Below are 15,070 nucleotides of genomic sequence, written 5' to 3' on the forward strand. Positions count from 1 at the left end.
TATATTCGGTCCAGATTTATTCTCAACACAGGATTAAGCACCCGGATCTTTCCCGAATAACTTATTGTCAACTCAGAACTGACAGGCGACCATCATTCAGCCTTTCAGTAATGCCTCTCCTGAGATACCAGCCTGTTGCTCGGTGCTCTCCAAGACAGGTTCTTCATCGAGTGGCTTCCTCCCTCAGGACGCACAGCATAGGACCGCTCTGACTCCCGGGCCTACTTAGTAGATCACAACCCCGGACCAATGTGGTCCCGGAGCCAGGAACACTTGAACATCCCCCCCCCCCGGCCAGGAGGGCCACACACGGGGGGTGGTGAGACGACAACGCCCCCTGACTAATGCCGTCTGTCCCTTAAGTACTCCTCCCCAGCATGCACAGCAAGACGATCAACTCCCTCTGATTGGCTGCCGAAGGGGAACACCCAAAACACCTTGGCCTGACCGCTGCCACCCTTGGCCTGGGATGGTAACAGCACCCCAGACAACAATACTGGTCACTCACAGTAAAGGCATGGCTGTAACAGAGGCCCAAATTTTGTGAAAAATCATACAGTCTGAGTCAACTAACTCTCAGACTACCCTCTAAATTTAAAGCAGTGCTGGCTAGAAAGTAGCAGGCCGCTACAACTCTTTTTAGGAAATATCTCCTAAACCCTGTAGATTTAGGAGATATTGCAAACAGCCACAGGTAAGCCTTAATCTAGGCTTACCCGTTGGTGCAACTCACCCAGGAGGGTTTACAACCACTTTAAGCCCAGTGTGCATGGAGCCTGAAAGGTTTCCTTAATCTGGCTATGGTGCATTATACAAAACTAAGATTAAAAGTTAACAAATTTTTGGCTTGACATCATTAACCGACCGCCGCATGACTATTTACGGCGACAACATGGCATGGGCAGGCAGATTGGCGTACAGGTACGTCCCTTTAAATCTCTTGTGATTGCGGTCGGCAAGGGCAGAACTGGGGAATGCCTTTGTAAACAAGGCATTCCCCCTATTCTGCCTAGTGACACTGTCACTGCTGACCGTTCCTCGTGATAGGGAAGGTCATCAGTGACGTGTCACGTGTAGCCACGCCCCCTAACAGTAAGAATCACTTCCTAGGGAACACCTAACTCCAGCAGCGCCACCTAGTGGTTAACCCCTTCACTGTCAGTGTCATTTTTACAGTAATTAGTGCATTTTTATAGTACTGATCGCTGTAAAAATTACAATGGTCCCAAAATGGTGTCAAAAGTGTCCCATGTGTCCGCCATAAAATCGCTGATCACCGCCATAACTAGTAAAAAAAAAATATTAATAAAAATGCCATAAAACAGTCCCCTATTTTGTAGAAGCTATAACTTTTGCGCAAACTAATCAATAAACGCTTATTACGATTTTTTTTACCAAAAATAAGTAGAAGAATACGTATCGGCCTAAACTGTGGGAAAAAAAATATTTTTATATATTTTTTGGGGATATTTATTATGGAAAAAAGTAAAAAATATTGAATTTTTTTCAAAATTGTCGCTCGGGTAGTGTGCGGGTATTCCGTCACTTCCTTGATGCCGCAATGTCTCCTGGGAGCTTTTGTCATTGTTCCCAGGAGACATTGCGGAGGTCTGCAGCAAGTTATCGCAGGATTTATCACGGGATTTAGAAAGAACTACTGTCCAATAGTGCAGACCTCACACGTGCACGAAAATGTATTCCTTCCACTCCTCCATACCATGCAGCTAGGTACATGAGGTCTCTGTACCACGGGTCTGGTCCCAGATACTTTGGGGGAAGCGACCGCAAGGAAGGAAGCCCAAACCCAGATCCTCTCGCTACTGGAGGACCTGTCACCAACGCCAGGTACCTCGCTCTGTTGACCGGACGCTATTCATTCCCACTAGTCTGTAGTTACCCATGGTAACTACTCTTTTCCTCTGACTCTCCTGCTGAGTTAACCCTTTCAAGATTGTTTCCTCCTGTAGCAAGTGTGTGCTTTACAGACTGTGTTCTTCTGATACTCCGTGTACCACCATGCACCTCTTTGAATAACTTCAGACCAGGCTAAGAAAAATTAAAATGCTTTACTGAAGCTCTCATAGTGCAAACATTACAGTCGTATAAATACCATTCACAGATTCCACCTAACTAACTATCTTGGGTTGCCCAGGCATACCTTTGAAGGTAGAGATCAATACTTGGTAAAGTCCTTGCAGGTGAATCCCCTTCAGGCTGGTAGTCAAGCGTTGCTTTGGGTTACATCTTCTCCTTGAACTAGACCTTCTCGCTGACGGCCCCCCTGAGCCCGGCTTTCACCCTTTATATACAGACCAGGGTGGAGGGCAGAACCCCAAAAAAGCCTGGGAAAACGTAGATCCCAAATTAACCCTCTTACCTGAGAAGTCTAAACTATCTCGCTATCAGTATAACCCAACAAATAAGCACCTGCCTACAGGCGGGATGAATTTTTTTTGGAGTTAAAAGATTTCTAACAGTGTACAGTATGTAATGTTCATTACATTTGTTCCAAAAGCAAAGGTTAAATGCAAATGACATTTTGAAGTACTTTTTTAATGACATTTCTCAAATCATTAAATGTACTGAGAATTTTCATACAATTATTTCAATCCTCCTTTCAGGAATCTGCTAGTGTATGTCCAGTGTCCTGGCCCGCCAACTTTCATTCATTATATTTTATTTTCAATTATAGAGGCACAGCATCACATCATGTGATTCACATGTGGGCATTACCTGGGACATCTTGCATGCAAATGCAGCCTGCCTAAGAATGCCAACTTCTCCAGACAAATTCCCACCCATGAAAGCATTTTATATTAGCCTGATTCCTCCCATAATTACAATTCTAGTGCTAAAGGAGAGTTCATATTAAATCATACAAAAACAAAAGCAGAGAAGCGCTTCTAAGTGCAGTAAGACTTTGTATTTTAAAAGACCCCACAACAGGGCTACTTACAATAGATAGGTAAACAACAGGCAAATCAATAAGTGTAGGTCCGGAACGCCAATTGGAGAGGGCAACGGGAGCTGCTGGTACCGTCATATGGAATGTGACAGAAGTCCCTGTGTCGAGGAGGAAGCCGGCCGAATCCTGAGGGCCATTCCAGAAGCGAATGGGCAGCCAGGAGCATGATGTCACAGGCAGGGCTCGGGACCAGAATGCAACACATTTAGGGGCATGCATGCTCCCTTCTCAAGCAAATAACAACACTTAATGATGTGGTATATATACACACCAGCTGGCCGTGAGTTTCCTGCCAGCTCATGGAGAGAACTGAGCTAGGTATGTATGTAGCACCCTGATGTTTACACAGGGTTGCTATAAAATGTATTTGCCAAGTAATAGTTGCCTTGGCCAATTGATAGGAGGTCAATTGATTTCACCCTAACTCTGGAATTGCTTCATCTCTCTTCTGTCACTAGATGGCCGGGCGGTGGAATTAGACACGTCAAGGGCATTGCAAGGACAGAATAGGAATGAATGGGTAGTGCAGGGTTGGGACTGCGGACTTGTAGTCCAACCAGAAGTAACGGTTCCGCTGGCCGGGGAACCTGTCGTGGTCAGAGGGGAAGCTGTCGCCACAAAGGGACCATCCCCCTTGCTACCAGAGACCACAGTGAGTACCAGAGCAGACTTCTTGCCAACCGGGGACAGTGAAGAAGTGGGAAAGCATCAGCAAGTGCCAAGTCTGGGACCCAGTGGGACAGCAGAGGTGACGCTTGTGGAGTGTCAAGCCAGGGACCTAATGTGCCAGCAGGGGTGAAGCTTGAGGAGTATCTGTGAGTGCCAAGCCAGGGACCCAGCAGTGAAGAGGGGGTGACATTTGAGGAAGATACCGAATGCTACAGTGAAAGAGCTTAGGGGATCCATTGGCTGATCTGTGTCAGTCAGCATCTCTCCTCTCTGCTTCTCCATGCTCATTGGAGCGATAAGCTGTGGAGGGGTGGGGAGTGGCCGTCTCGGCAGCTCGCTCAGAGGTTGAGACTGCCATCAATCAGGGCAGCTGGTGGATCCAGACTTGGAAGTCGGAATGACGCGCTGCCTCGACTGATCTGTGTGACGTCAGCGGAGAGTGGACTTCAGACTGCTCTCCGCTGAAAACGGGTTACAGGAGTGCAAAACAAATTGCACTTCTGTCCTGTGACCCTGAGGAGAAATCCAGCCTAAAAAGCTCAGGCTGGACTTCTCCTTTAAAGTGGAAGTTCACCCTATCTAACAAGTTCACGTTAAAAACAAGGGCACAGTCAGCCTAAAAACCGTTCGTCATCCAAACATTTTTAAAACGTTTCTGTACCTTTCTTTAGGCGCTGTGAAGCAGGCACTTCCTGGTCTGTCTCAGCGGGGCTGGGCGTGTCGATTTGTTCTTGCATAACCGCTATGCTTCTTGGGAATGCAGCGTCACGTTTTCAGGGAGAGAAATCTCTACAGCAGGTCTTGTAATATCGCGCTATTTCCGCAAGTCACATGACTCTTGCAGCCAGTCATGTGACAAGGGCGGATACAATAGCGCCATTTTAACTTCTGGTATCCTGTTGAAAACGCCATTACTCACCTGTATACCGTCGGTATACAAAAGATCGCTCTTCTATTTACTGTGAAGGGGGCGGGCGAGTCCTTTTCAGGATGCTGCGCCGTTGTCACAGTAACTGTGCAGTGTTGATGGCGCGGCTCGCCGTCAACACTGCGCATGCCCGGGATAGAGTGGTAAATGCTGGGACTACAGCATTCGCGGCATCCCGGAAGACACTCACGTTGGGCTTCAGACTGCCCGGAGCTAAGATGGAAATGTCCATCTCTGTGTTATATAAAGTATTCTTTTGGTGGAATTCAGAATGCTGGCGCCTAGATTCCTGGGACGGGTGAGTACATTATTGAATATGTACAAAGCGGGAGAAAGGATTTAAAAAAAAATGAATTTCGGCGGAACCTCCCCTTTAAGTTATTCTATATGAATAGGAACATATAACAAATATAAAAGTACGTGTTATCCCAATATGACTGCAAAAGTGGATATACACTTTAATCATTTTGCTACCACCAATGTATACTATTTTTGTAGAAGCTGGGAAATCTGGAAAGCAGGAAAGCTTACTTTTGGCTGTCAGATGGATGTGTATTCGATTTTTCATGAAATATATTATTACTGTGTTTTTCTGCCTCCTTGAAATGTCCTCTCTAAACTCCCAACCCTCTAATTTTCCTTCTAACTGTTTGTTTGGAAAGATCAGGGTACATAGGTTTCTAGGTGGTATGCTACTCTATGCACACTACAATTCCCATAGTCCCTAGTCCACCTCAGGAGTAAGCAAGAGAGGGTGGCAACATTCCTACATACAGTGGGCCCATGGAGAACAAACCTAGTAGTCACCTTCTAACAGGAAGTCGGATCAGCAAAAATAAAGGATATGAAGGAGGCTGAGAGTTAAGAATACATACTTGTATGTACTTTAGAGTCACTTAAATTTCGAAGGAAAAGGAAAGTAGGCCGCTTGACCTTAAACGGAAAAAGGGTGAATAATGAGTGCATCACATCTTATACTGGTTACTCTGCGCTATTTTTGAAGGTGTTATAGATAAGAATCTACCTAAATTAGCAACATGTATGACTAGGAGTAATTACTGTACTTATACATGGAAACTTTTAATACCTTGTATGCTATTTTTCACAATTAACTTTCCTGAATTTGCTCATAACAGGTTAGCAGAGGACCCATGCTGAAAAAGTTTATGGAGTGTTTTTTTTTTTAACATTAATTTAGGATCTTTTTAATCTACAGCTTTTATCAAAACAAGATCCTTGTACATGCAATCATGCTAGGGGTGGCAATTGTCTCCTGATTGTTTTCCTGGTTTATCGTTCTGTCACATGTGCTTTTGGTTGAGACTTTAATGAGCTATGCTGACACACATTACCATGCCACCCTCAGGATGCCCTCCCTGAGTAATGATGGGCAGCAACCAGCGAAGTCGCAGCCAGGAAGGCTGCATACACACGATCAGTTAAACCGATGAGAACGGTCTGATGGACCGATCGTGTGTGGGTGCCATCGGTTATTTATCCATCGGTTAAAAAAAAGCCAACTTGTTTTAAATTTAACCGATGGATTCCTAACCGATTAGTTAGTAGGCACAACCATCGGTAGGCACAACCATCGGTTAAAAATCCACGCATTCTCAGAATCAAGTCGACGCATGCTTGGAAGCATTTAACCACTTCCCGACCTCCTCATGTACATTTACGTCAGCAGAATGGCACGGACAGGCACAATCACGTACCTGTACGTCCTCTGCTAGACGTGGGTGGGGGGTCCGATCGGGACCCCCCCCCGGTACATGCGGAGGTCGGGTCCGCTCGGGGAGCGATCCGGGACGACGGCGCGGCTATTTGTTTATAGCCGCTCCGTCGCGATCGCTCCCCGGAGCTGAAGAACGGGGAGAGCCGCGTGTAAACACGGCTTCCCCGTGCTTCACTGTGGCGGCGCATTGATCGGGTGATCCCCTTTATAGGGGAGACTCGATCAATGACGTCATTCCTACAGCCACACCCCCCTACACTAGTAAACACATACACAGTGATCCCTAACTCCTACAGCGCCCCCTGTGTTTAACTCCCAAACTGCAACTGTCATTTTCACAATAAACAATGCAATTTAAATGCATTTTTTGCTGTGAAAATGACAATGGTCCCAAAAATGTGTCAAAATTGTCCGAAGTGTCATAATGTCGCAGTCACGAAAAAAATTGCTGATCGCCGCCATTACTAGTAAAAAAAATAAAAAAAATAAAAATGCAAAAAAACTATTCCCTATTTTGTAAACGCTATAAATTTTGCGCAAACCAACCGATAAACGATTTTTGCGATTTTTTTTACCAAAAATAGGTAGAGGAATACGTATCGGCCTAAACTGAGGGAAATTTCTTTTTTTTATATATGTTTTTGGGGGATATTTATTACAGCAAAAAGTAAAAAATATTGATTTTTTTTTAAAATTGGCGCTCTATTTTTGTTTATAGCGCAAAAAATAAAAACCGCAGAGGTGATCAAATACCACCAAAAGAAAGCTCTATTTGTGGGGAAAAAAGGACGCCAATTTTGTTTGGGAGCCACGTCGCACGACCGCGCAATTGTCTGTTAAAGCGACGCAGTCCAGAACTGTAAAAACCCCTTGGGTCTTTAGCCAGCATATTGGTCCGGGGCTTAATTTTTGTAACTTCGTTTTTTTAGCACTTCATTGTGTTTTACGTCACCGCGTTCTGACACGATCGTTTTTTTAACCGATGGTGTGTAGGCACGACTGACCATCAGTCAGCTTCATCGGTTAACCTATGAAAATGGTCCATCAGACCGTTTTCATCAGATGGACCGATCGTGTGTACAGGGCTGAGGTAGCTGTAAAGAAGATGGAGAAGATCAGCTGCAAAGAAATGTAGCAAAAGAATACAAAAAAAATGAAAAAAAAAGTAATTATCAAGAAACAAACCTTCCAAATGTGTATGATACCTAGGGCTTTACCAAACTAAATATTATCCAAGGTACTTTAATGCCCAACTCTGGGCTCTACTCACCTCTCCACCCACGCAGTGCTTAATGTTTTTTTGTTTTTTTTAATAAAATGTTTAAGATATTTTCAGGCCATTAAAGTAAGTGGGTCTTCTTTGTCATTGCCTCTGTTGTAGTCTGATGCAGAGATACTGCATCACTGACCTTCAATATGTGGGGCCAGTAACACCCTGCATTCATAGCAATGTGACAGTCTTTCAGATTGAATAATACTGGGTGTAAGGCAATTTTCTTTTCCATCAACCTCAGGGAGGCGTGATCGCGCGCTGATTGGACAGAGGGGGAGCCAACCAGCGGGTCCGGCGGTCATTCCCGAAAGAGGCAGAATGGCGGTCCGCTTATGTAAACAAGACAGATCACCATTCTGACAAGGGAGAAGATAGAGATCTTGTGTTCCTGCTAAGCAGAAACACGGATCTCTGTGTTCCCCCAGTCAGAGCATCCCCCCACACAGTTAGCAAGCATCCCCTAGGGACACATTTAACACTTTGATCGCCCCTGATGTTAACCCCTTCCCTGCCAGTGTCATTAGTACAGTAACAGTGCATATTTTTAGCACTGATCACTGTAATAATGTCAATAGTCCCCAAAAAAAGTGTCAAAATTTACAGTTAGGTGTCCAATTTGTCCGCTGCAATGTCACAACCCCCCTAAAAATTGCTGCTTGCCGCCATTACTAGTAAAAAAATATTACTAAATAAAAATGCCATAATATCCTATAGTTTGTAGACACAAGTTGCAGATCCACATAGAATTAGATCCGCGCAGCGTATCAGAGATACGCTACGCCGCCGTACCTTACCTGGCGGATCTTCGAATCCTCAAAGAATTTGCGCCTTAAGTTACAGCTGCCTAGTGTATTTCTGGCGGCGGAATTCAAATCGGCGGGTAGGGGGCGTGATTCATTTAAATGAAGCGCGTCCCCGCGCCGATTGAACCGCGCATGCTCTGTTTTGAAATTTCCCGCCGTGCTTTGCGCGAAATGACGTCGCAACAACGTAATTTTTTTAACTTAGACGTGAGTTACGTCCATCCCTATTCACAGACGACTTACGCAAAAAAATAAAAATTTAAAATTTCGACGCGGGAACAAGGGCCATACTTAACATGGCAAGTCTATCTATACGCCGCAAAATACCAACTTTAACAATACGCCGGAAAAATCCGACTACAGACGACGTTATAAAATGCGAAGGCCGCGCGTACGTTCGTGGATCATCGTAAATCGGTAATTTGCATACCCGACGCGGAAAACGACGCGAACTCCACCCAGCGGGCGCCGAAGTATTGCATCTAAGATCCGAAGGCGTACGAAGCCGTATGCCTGTCGGATCTTACCCAGATGCCGTCGTATCTTGGTTTGAGGATTCAACTAAAGATACGACGCAGGAAATTTGAAAGTACGCCAGCGTATCAGTGCTGCTGGAGCATACGCTGGCATATCAGGGCTGCTGGAGCCCTTTTAGTTCTCCCATATAGAGGAGTGTATTTCTCCCATGGCTCAGAGAAGCAGGATCATCCATTCTATGGATAGCGTAGGACCCACTAATAATGGGGTACTTTGTCGCAGTAAGTTGGCTTAAAGCGGAGCTCCACCCTAAAGTGGAACTCCTACTGATCCGAACCCTCCCCCCCTCCGGTGTCACATTTGACACATTTCAGGAGGAGGGGGGGTGCAGATACCTGTCTAAAGACAGGTATTTCTACCCACTTCCGGCCACAGTCTGCGGGAAGACTGCGGGCATGACGTCACCTCCCGTCCTCCCCCTGTTGTGCTCTGGGAACACTCGGCTCCCAGAGCACAGCGGGAGCTAATCAGCTGGCGTAGCGCAACTCACGCATGCGCGGTAGGGAACCGGGAAGTGAAGCCGGAGCGCTTCACTTCCTGGTTCCCTCACCGAGGATGGCGGGGGGCAGGAGAGTGGCGAGCGATCGCTCGTCCTCTGCTGCGGATGGCGCTGGACTCCAGGACAGGTAAGTGTCCTAATAGTCCTGCAGTATTTGTAGCTGCTGGCTTTTAATATTTTTTTTTTCGGCGGACATCCGCTTTAAGTACCATATAAGCCATATGGTGTGACCAAATCCCCATATTTGAAAATGTTCAGGTGTTTGAAATACGGTAGCTTTGCAGGAGTTAAATGTTATTTTTTGCATGTGTGCGCTGTAATATTTTGTTCTGTTTTATGGTCTTATGGCTGCACCATCTATAATACATCTTTTAGGGTGTGCCCCCCAAATCTTTGTCTGTCTTTTTTTGTTTATAGAGCAAAAAATAAACACAACAGAAGTGATCAAATATCACCAAAAAGAAAGCTCTATTTGTGCAGAAAAAAAGGACATAACTTTTATTTGGGTTCAGCGTCGCATGTTCACATAATTCTCAGTTAAAGTAACGGAGTGCCGTATCGCAAAAAATGGCCTAGTCATTAAGAGGGGTAAAACATTCCGGGGCTGAAGTGTAAACAAATTGCCAAGTCATGGTGTACAAGCTTCAGCAGCTGTGTGAATGAGGCATTTCAAAAAAGCACTACATATTTATAAAGGGCTGCTGTGTTATGTATAAATGTGCAATGCACTTGGTTTTGGGACTTATAGGTAGATTCAGAAAGAGTTAGGCCGGCTTATCAGTAGATACGCCGACCTAACTCAGAATCTACGCCGACTTATGTTTAAGTGTATTCTCAAACAGAGATACGCTTAAACATATCTAAGATACGACGGCTTGCGCCGTCCTATCTTAGGTTGCAATATTGAGGCTGGCCGCTAGGTGGCGCTTCCATTGCGGTCGGCGTAGAATATGTAAATTAGTAGATATGCCGATTCACGAACGTACACCCGGCCGACGCAGTACATTTACGCCGTTTACGTAGGAGATAGGCCGCCTAAAGTTAGAGCTGGGCCCTAGGTGGCGTTGCCAATGTTCAAGTATGGCCGCCGTTCCCGCGTCGAAATTCGAAATTTTTACGTCATTTTAAGTCGTCCGTGAATAGGGATTTACTTTGTTTACGTCCACGTCTAAATCAATAGGCCCGTGCGGCGTACTTAGCCGCAATGCACACTGGGAAATGTAGGTGCCCGGCGCATGCGCAATTAAGAAAATACGTCAAAAACGTAAGGTCAAAGCATATTAGCATAAAACACGCCCCCTCAGCCGAATTTGAATTAGGTGCGCTTGCGCCTGCCGCATTTACGCTACGCCGCCGTAACTTAGCAGGCAAGTGCATTGTGAATCATGTACTTGCCTCGCTAACTTACGGCGGCGTAGCTTAAATGCTTTAAGCTACGCCGTCGCAAAGTTGCGGCAATGTATTTGAATCTACCTAATAGTGTTTCAGAGCCATGCATGCCCCTTCTTCAGGCATGTGGTCTGAAGCAAGGGGAGCACACATTTTCATTTAAAAAAAGCCCATAGGGGAGTTGGTTATGTGACCTGTCAAAGTCATGTTTTGGGCCTCATCTCTAGTCACATGGTTCTCTCCACAATGTTAAAACAGGACCTTATTAAAATGTGCTGTGTGTATAAATGACAGTGCAGCTTCTGTGTATGAGACCCACACCCATAGTAATCAGTTGCCATTTTTAGCACTGATCGCTGTATAAATGTCACTGGTCCCAAAAAAGTGTCTGATCTGTCCGACCGCAATGTCGCAGCCCCACTAAAAATCGCCAATCACTGACATTAAAATAATAATAATAAAAATGCCATAAATATATCCCCTATTTTGTAAACAATTTATTTTTTGTGCAAATCAATTAATATATGCTTATTGCGATTTTTTTTTTTTACCAAAAATATGTAAAAGAATACATATTGGCCTAAAGCCAGGGGTCTCAAACTGGCGGCCCTCCAGCTGTTGCGAAACTACAAGTCCCATGAGACATTGCAAGGCTGACAGTTACAAGCATGACTCCCACAGGCAGAGGTATGATGAGTCTTGTAGTTTCACAACAGCTGGAGGGTCGCCACTTTGAGACCCCTGGCCTAAACTAATAAAGACATCTGTTTTTTTTTTGGTGATATTTATTACAGCAAAAAGAAAAAATATTGACCCGGATTCACAAAGCACTTACGCCGACGTATCTTGATATACGCCGCGTAAGTGTAACTGTGCGCCGTCGTATCTGTGCGCCGTTCCCACAGAACTAGATACGCCTGAAAATAGGCTTCATCCGACCAACGTAACTTTCCTACGCCGGCGTATCGTGGGCGCATATTTACGCTGGCCGCCTCATTGCAAATATGCAAATGAGGGAGATACGTCGATTCACGAACGTAGTTGCGCCCGGCGCATAATATACGCGGTTTGCATAAGGCTTGCGTCCGGCGTATAGTTATTCCCCATCTATGAGGTGCAACTCAAGCAAAGGTATGGACCAGCGAACAGCCGCCGTATTTTACGTCGTTTACATAGTAGTACGTGAATAGGGCTGGGCGTAGGTTACGTTCACATCGCAGGCAGTGATTCGACGTTTCCTAGGCAGTTGTTTCGACGTGATTCTGAGCATGCACACCGGGATGCGGCCACGGGACGGCACATGCGCCGTACGTTATTCGTATCTTTATGACGCTCAGTCCATCATTTACATGGGGTCACGCCTCATTAGCATGGCTCACGCCCACTTCCACCTACGCTGGCTTACGCCGAGGAAACCCAGCGTAGATTTGGGGGCGAGTGCTTTGTGAATACTGTGCTTGGCGCTCTGCGCTACGCCGGCGTAGCCTAAAAAAGACACGCTACCCCGGCATAAATATGCGCCAATGCATGTGAATCCGGGCCATTGTTTTTTTGTTTATAGTGCAAAAAAAAAGTGATCAAATACCACCAAAAGAAAGCTTTATTTGTGGGGAAAAAAAGGACATACATTTTGTTTGTCACAGGACCGCACAATTGTTTGTTAAAGGGACACAGCGCGCATCACAAAAAATGGCCTGGTCATTAAGGGTGCAAATCCTTCCGGTCCTTATTAACTAGTTAACAATCTCATGTCATTTCTATTCTTCAGCTGAAGCAGCTTTTGCTTATTTTATCAGCGTTTTGCGGTTGTTCTCTCAGATACTTCCCAAATTTGAATGCTGTTTCTTTCCCTATAGGGATTGCTTTGTTTTAATGTCACTCCTCATTTGAGTTATGCAAATGCTTTTCATATTAGCATTTGAAAAAGAGTACAAAACATTGAAAATAAAGTTAATCTCAAATCCAAATCCAATAAACAAATTCTCATGGAAATATAGCAGAATAGTCAAATGGTTTCTAAAGAAGAGAGACGCCCAGACATGGCTGTTTGGGAGGAGGACTGAAGCAATGTGTTTCCTCAGAGAAGCAGACAAAAGAGTGTGGAAACGAGTTCCCATAGAGACAACAGCAGGAAATAATACAATGTCCCAAACACAAGTTGAAAGCAACATGTCGTCCCCAACAAAAAGAATGTTGAGAAGAGTCTGAGGCAGGTAATGACACTTGATGACACCGCAATGGACTTTTACTGCGCATACAGTACATTCCAGGATGTCCTACCTGGTCTATTCTAATGATTACGGTAATTTGTGGTGAAAAGCGACCAATATTCTGCGGATGATCACTTTCACAGTAAGTGCATACAGTACACTAAGGTAGTGCTGTACATACTTTTGTAAACAAGCTCAAGCTTAGGGGCCATGGGTTCAGTTACATTGCCGTACAAATTTATGTTGCTACTGTACTGTAGGGTATTATTATTATACAGGATTTATATAGCGCCTTCAGTTTGCACAGTGCTTTACAACATTAGGGCAGACATTACAATTACAATACAATTCAATACAGGAAGAAACAGATGGCCCTGCTCGTTAGAACTTACAATCTAGGATGACAATTATGTACCACATAAGTATAAGGCTGCATTCACACCTGAGCGTTTTGTCGCCTGAAACGCGAAGCTCAAATACGCTAGAGGGGAAAAAATACATTATTCCCTATGAAGATGGTTCACATCTGCGCGCCAATACGCCTGACGCCAAACGACTGAAGCTCAAACAAGTTCCGGACCCTTTTTTGTCGCGAGTATCGGGCGGTTTGGTTGTTTTTGAGCGTTTCCATTTCCCATAGAAAGTAATGGAAACGCTCGATTCAAGGGACTTGCGCGACAACGAGCGTTTGCTACGGGCGTTTCGTCGCTTTAATCAATAGAACATTTCACCCAGGCAGAAGATTAAAAAATCTACCAACAAAGCAACAAGTGATGAAAAGATGATAATTTTTCCTATTGGCTAAAATAAAAAACGTTGAAGTACAATAACGTCGGACGACGCTGTATGCAAACACGCAAATAAGCATGAATACACGCGGGAAAAAACGCCGGAAAAAACGACTGAACGACCGACGCTCAGGTGTGAATGCAGCCTAAATATTCTGTTTATATATTAATATAATAATACATATAAATAAAATTGGGTTTCTGTCTCAGTTTTGTAAATCAAAAAAACTTTCAAGCAATTTAAATAATGTATAAATAAGTAGGTGTAAAGCTTAAATGAATGACATTTAGAGGTGTATTCATAAAAACATTATACAGTGGAACCTCGGTTTAAGAGTAACTTTGAGAGCGTTTTGATTTGCGTTTTTTTTTTAATTCTGACTCGGTTTGCGAGTGTTGACTCGCAAGACGAGCAGAATTCAAGCTAAATAGGCCTGTAGTACCTCATTTGGCCTGAGGTACGGGGGCGCAGAAGCCGAGCAGAGCCGAAAATAGGCCTGCATTACCTCATTTGGCCTGAGGTACGGGGGCGCATAAGCCGAGAAAAGCCGAACATTGGCCTTCAGTACCTCATTTGGCCTGAGGTACGGGGGCGCAGGAAATGAGCCCAATAGCTAGATTCAGAAGGAGTTAAGCCGATGTATCAGTAGATACGCCATCGTAACTCTGAATCTAAGCCGTCGTATCTTTAAGTGTATTCTCAAAATGAGATACACTTAAATCTAGCTAAGATCTAGCTAAGATACGACGGGCTGTGCCTTAGCTTTCTATTTAGGCCGGCTGCTAGGGGCGTGAACGCTGATTTACGCCTAGAATGCGTAAATCAGCGAGATACGCCTATTCACGAACGTATGCTTGCCAGTAAACGCAGTAAAGATACGCCGTTTACGTAAGGCGTTTTCAGGCGTAAAGTTAGTCCAACAAAAAGCTGGCCTAGCCAATGTTAAGTATGGACGTCGGTCCCGCGTAGATTTTTTGAAATTTTTATATCGTTTGCGTAAGTCGTCCGTGAATGGGGCTGGGCGTCATTTACGTTCAAGTTAAAACCAATGGCCCAGATTCAAGAAGCACTTGCGCCCGCGCAACCATAGTTGCGCGGCGCAAGTGCTTACTTGCTCCGGTGTAACGAGTGCTCCTGATTCAGGAACCTCGTTACACCGAATGCAGCCTAGGATGTGATAAACATAAGCCTCTTTATGCCTTCACATCCCAGGCTGCATTCTTGCGTTGGCCGCTAGGGGGCGCGGCCTTTGTGATCGGCGTGTAGTATGCAA

General features: G+C 44.9%; 1 protein-coding gene across 1 annotated transcript in view; it reads left to right on the top strand.

Annotated features, from left to right (window-relative positions):
• Nucleotides 1–12,882: 12,882 nt before the first annotated feature.
• LOC120932220 (uncharacterized WD repeat-containing protein alr2800-like) overlaps nt 12,883–15,070 on the top strand; it is a 75,049-nt gene continuing 72,861 nt past the window's right edge. The window contains exon 1 of the mRNA XM_040344459.1: nt 12,883–13,150. The gene's annotated coding sequence lies outside the window, so the exon portion shown is untranslated. The remainder of the gene's footprint in view (nt 13,151–15,070) is intronic.

Source organism: Rana temporaria, chromosome 3 (assembly GCF_905171775.1).
Source record: "Rana temporaria chromosome 3, aRanTem1.1, whole genome shotgun sequence".
Classification (NCBI taxonomy): Eukaryota; Metazoa; Chordata; class Amphibia; order Anura; family Ranidae; genus Rana; species Rana temporaria.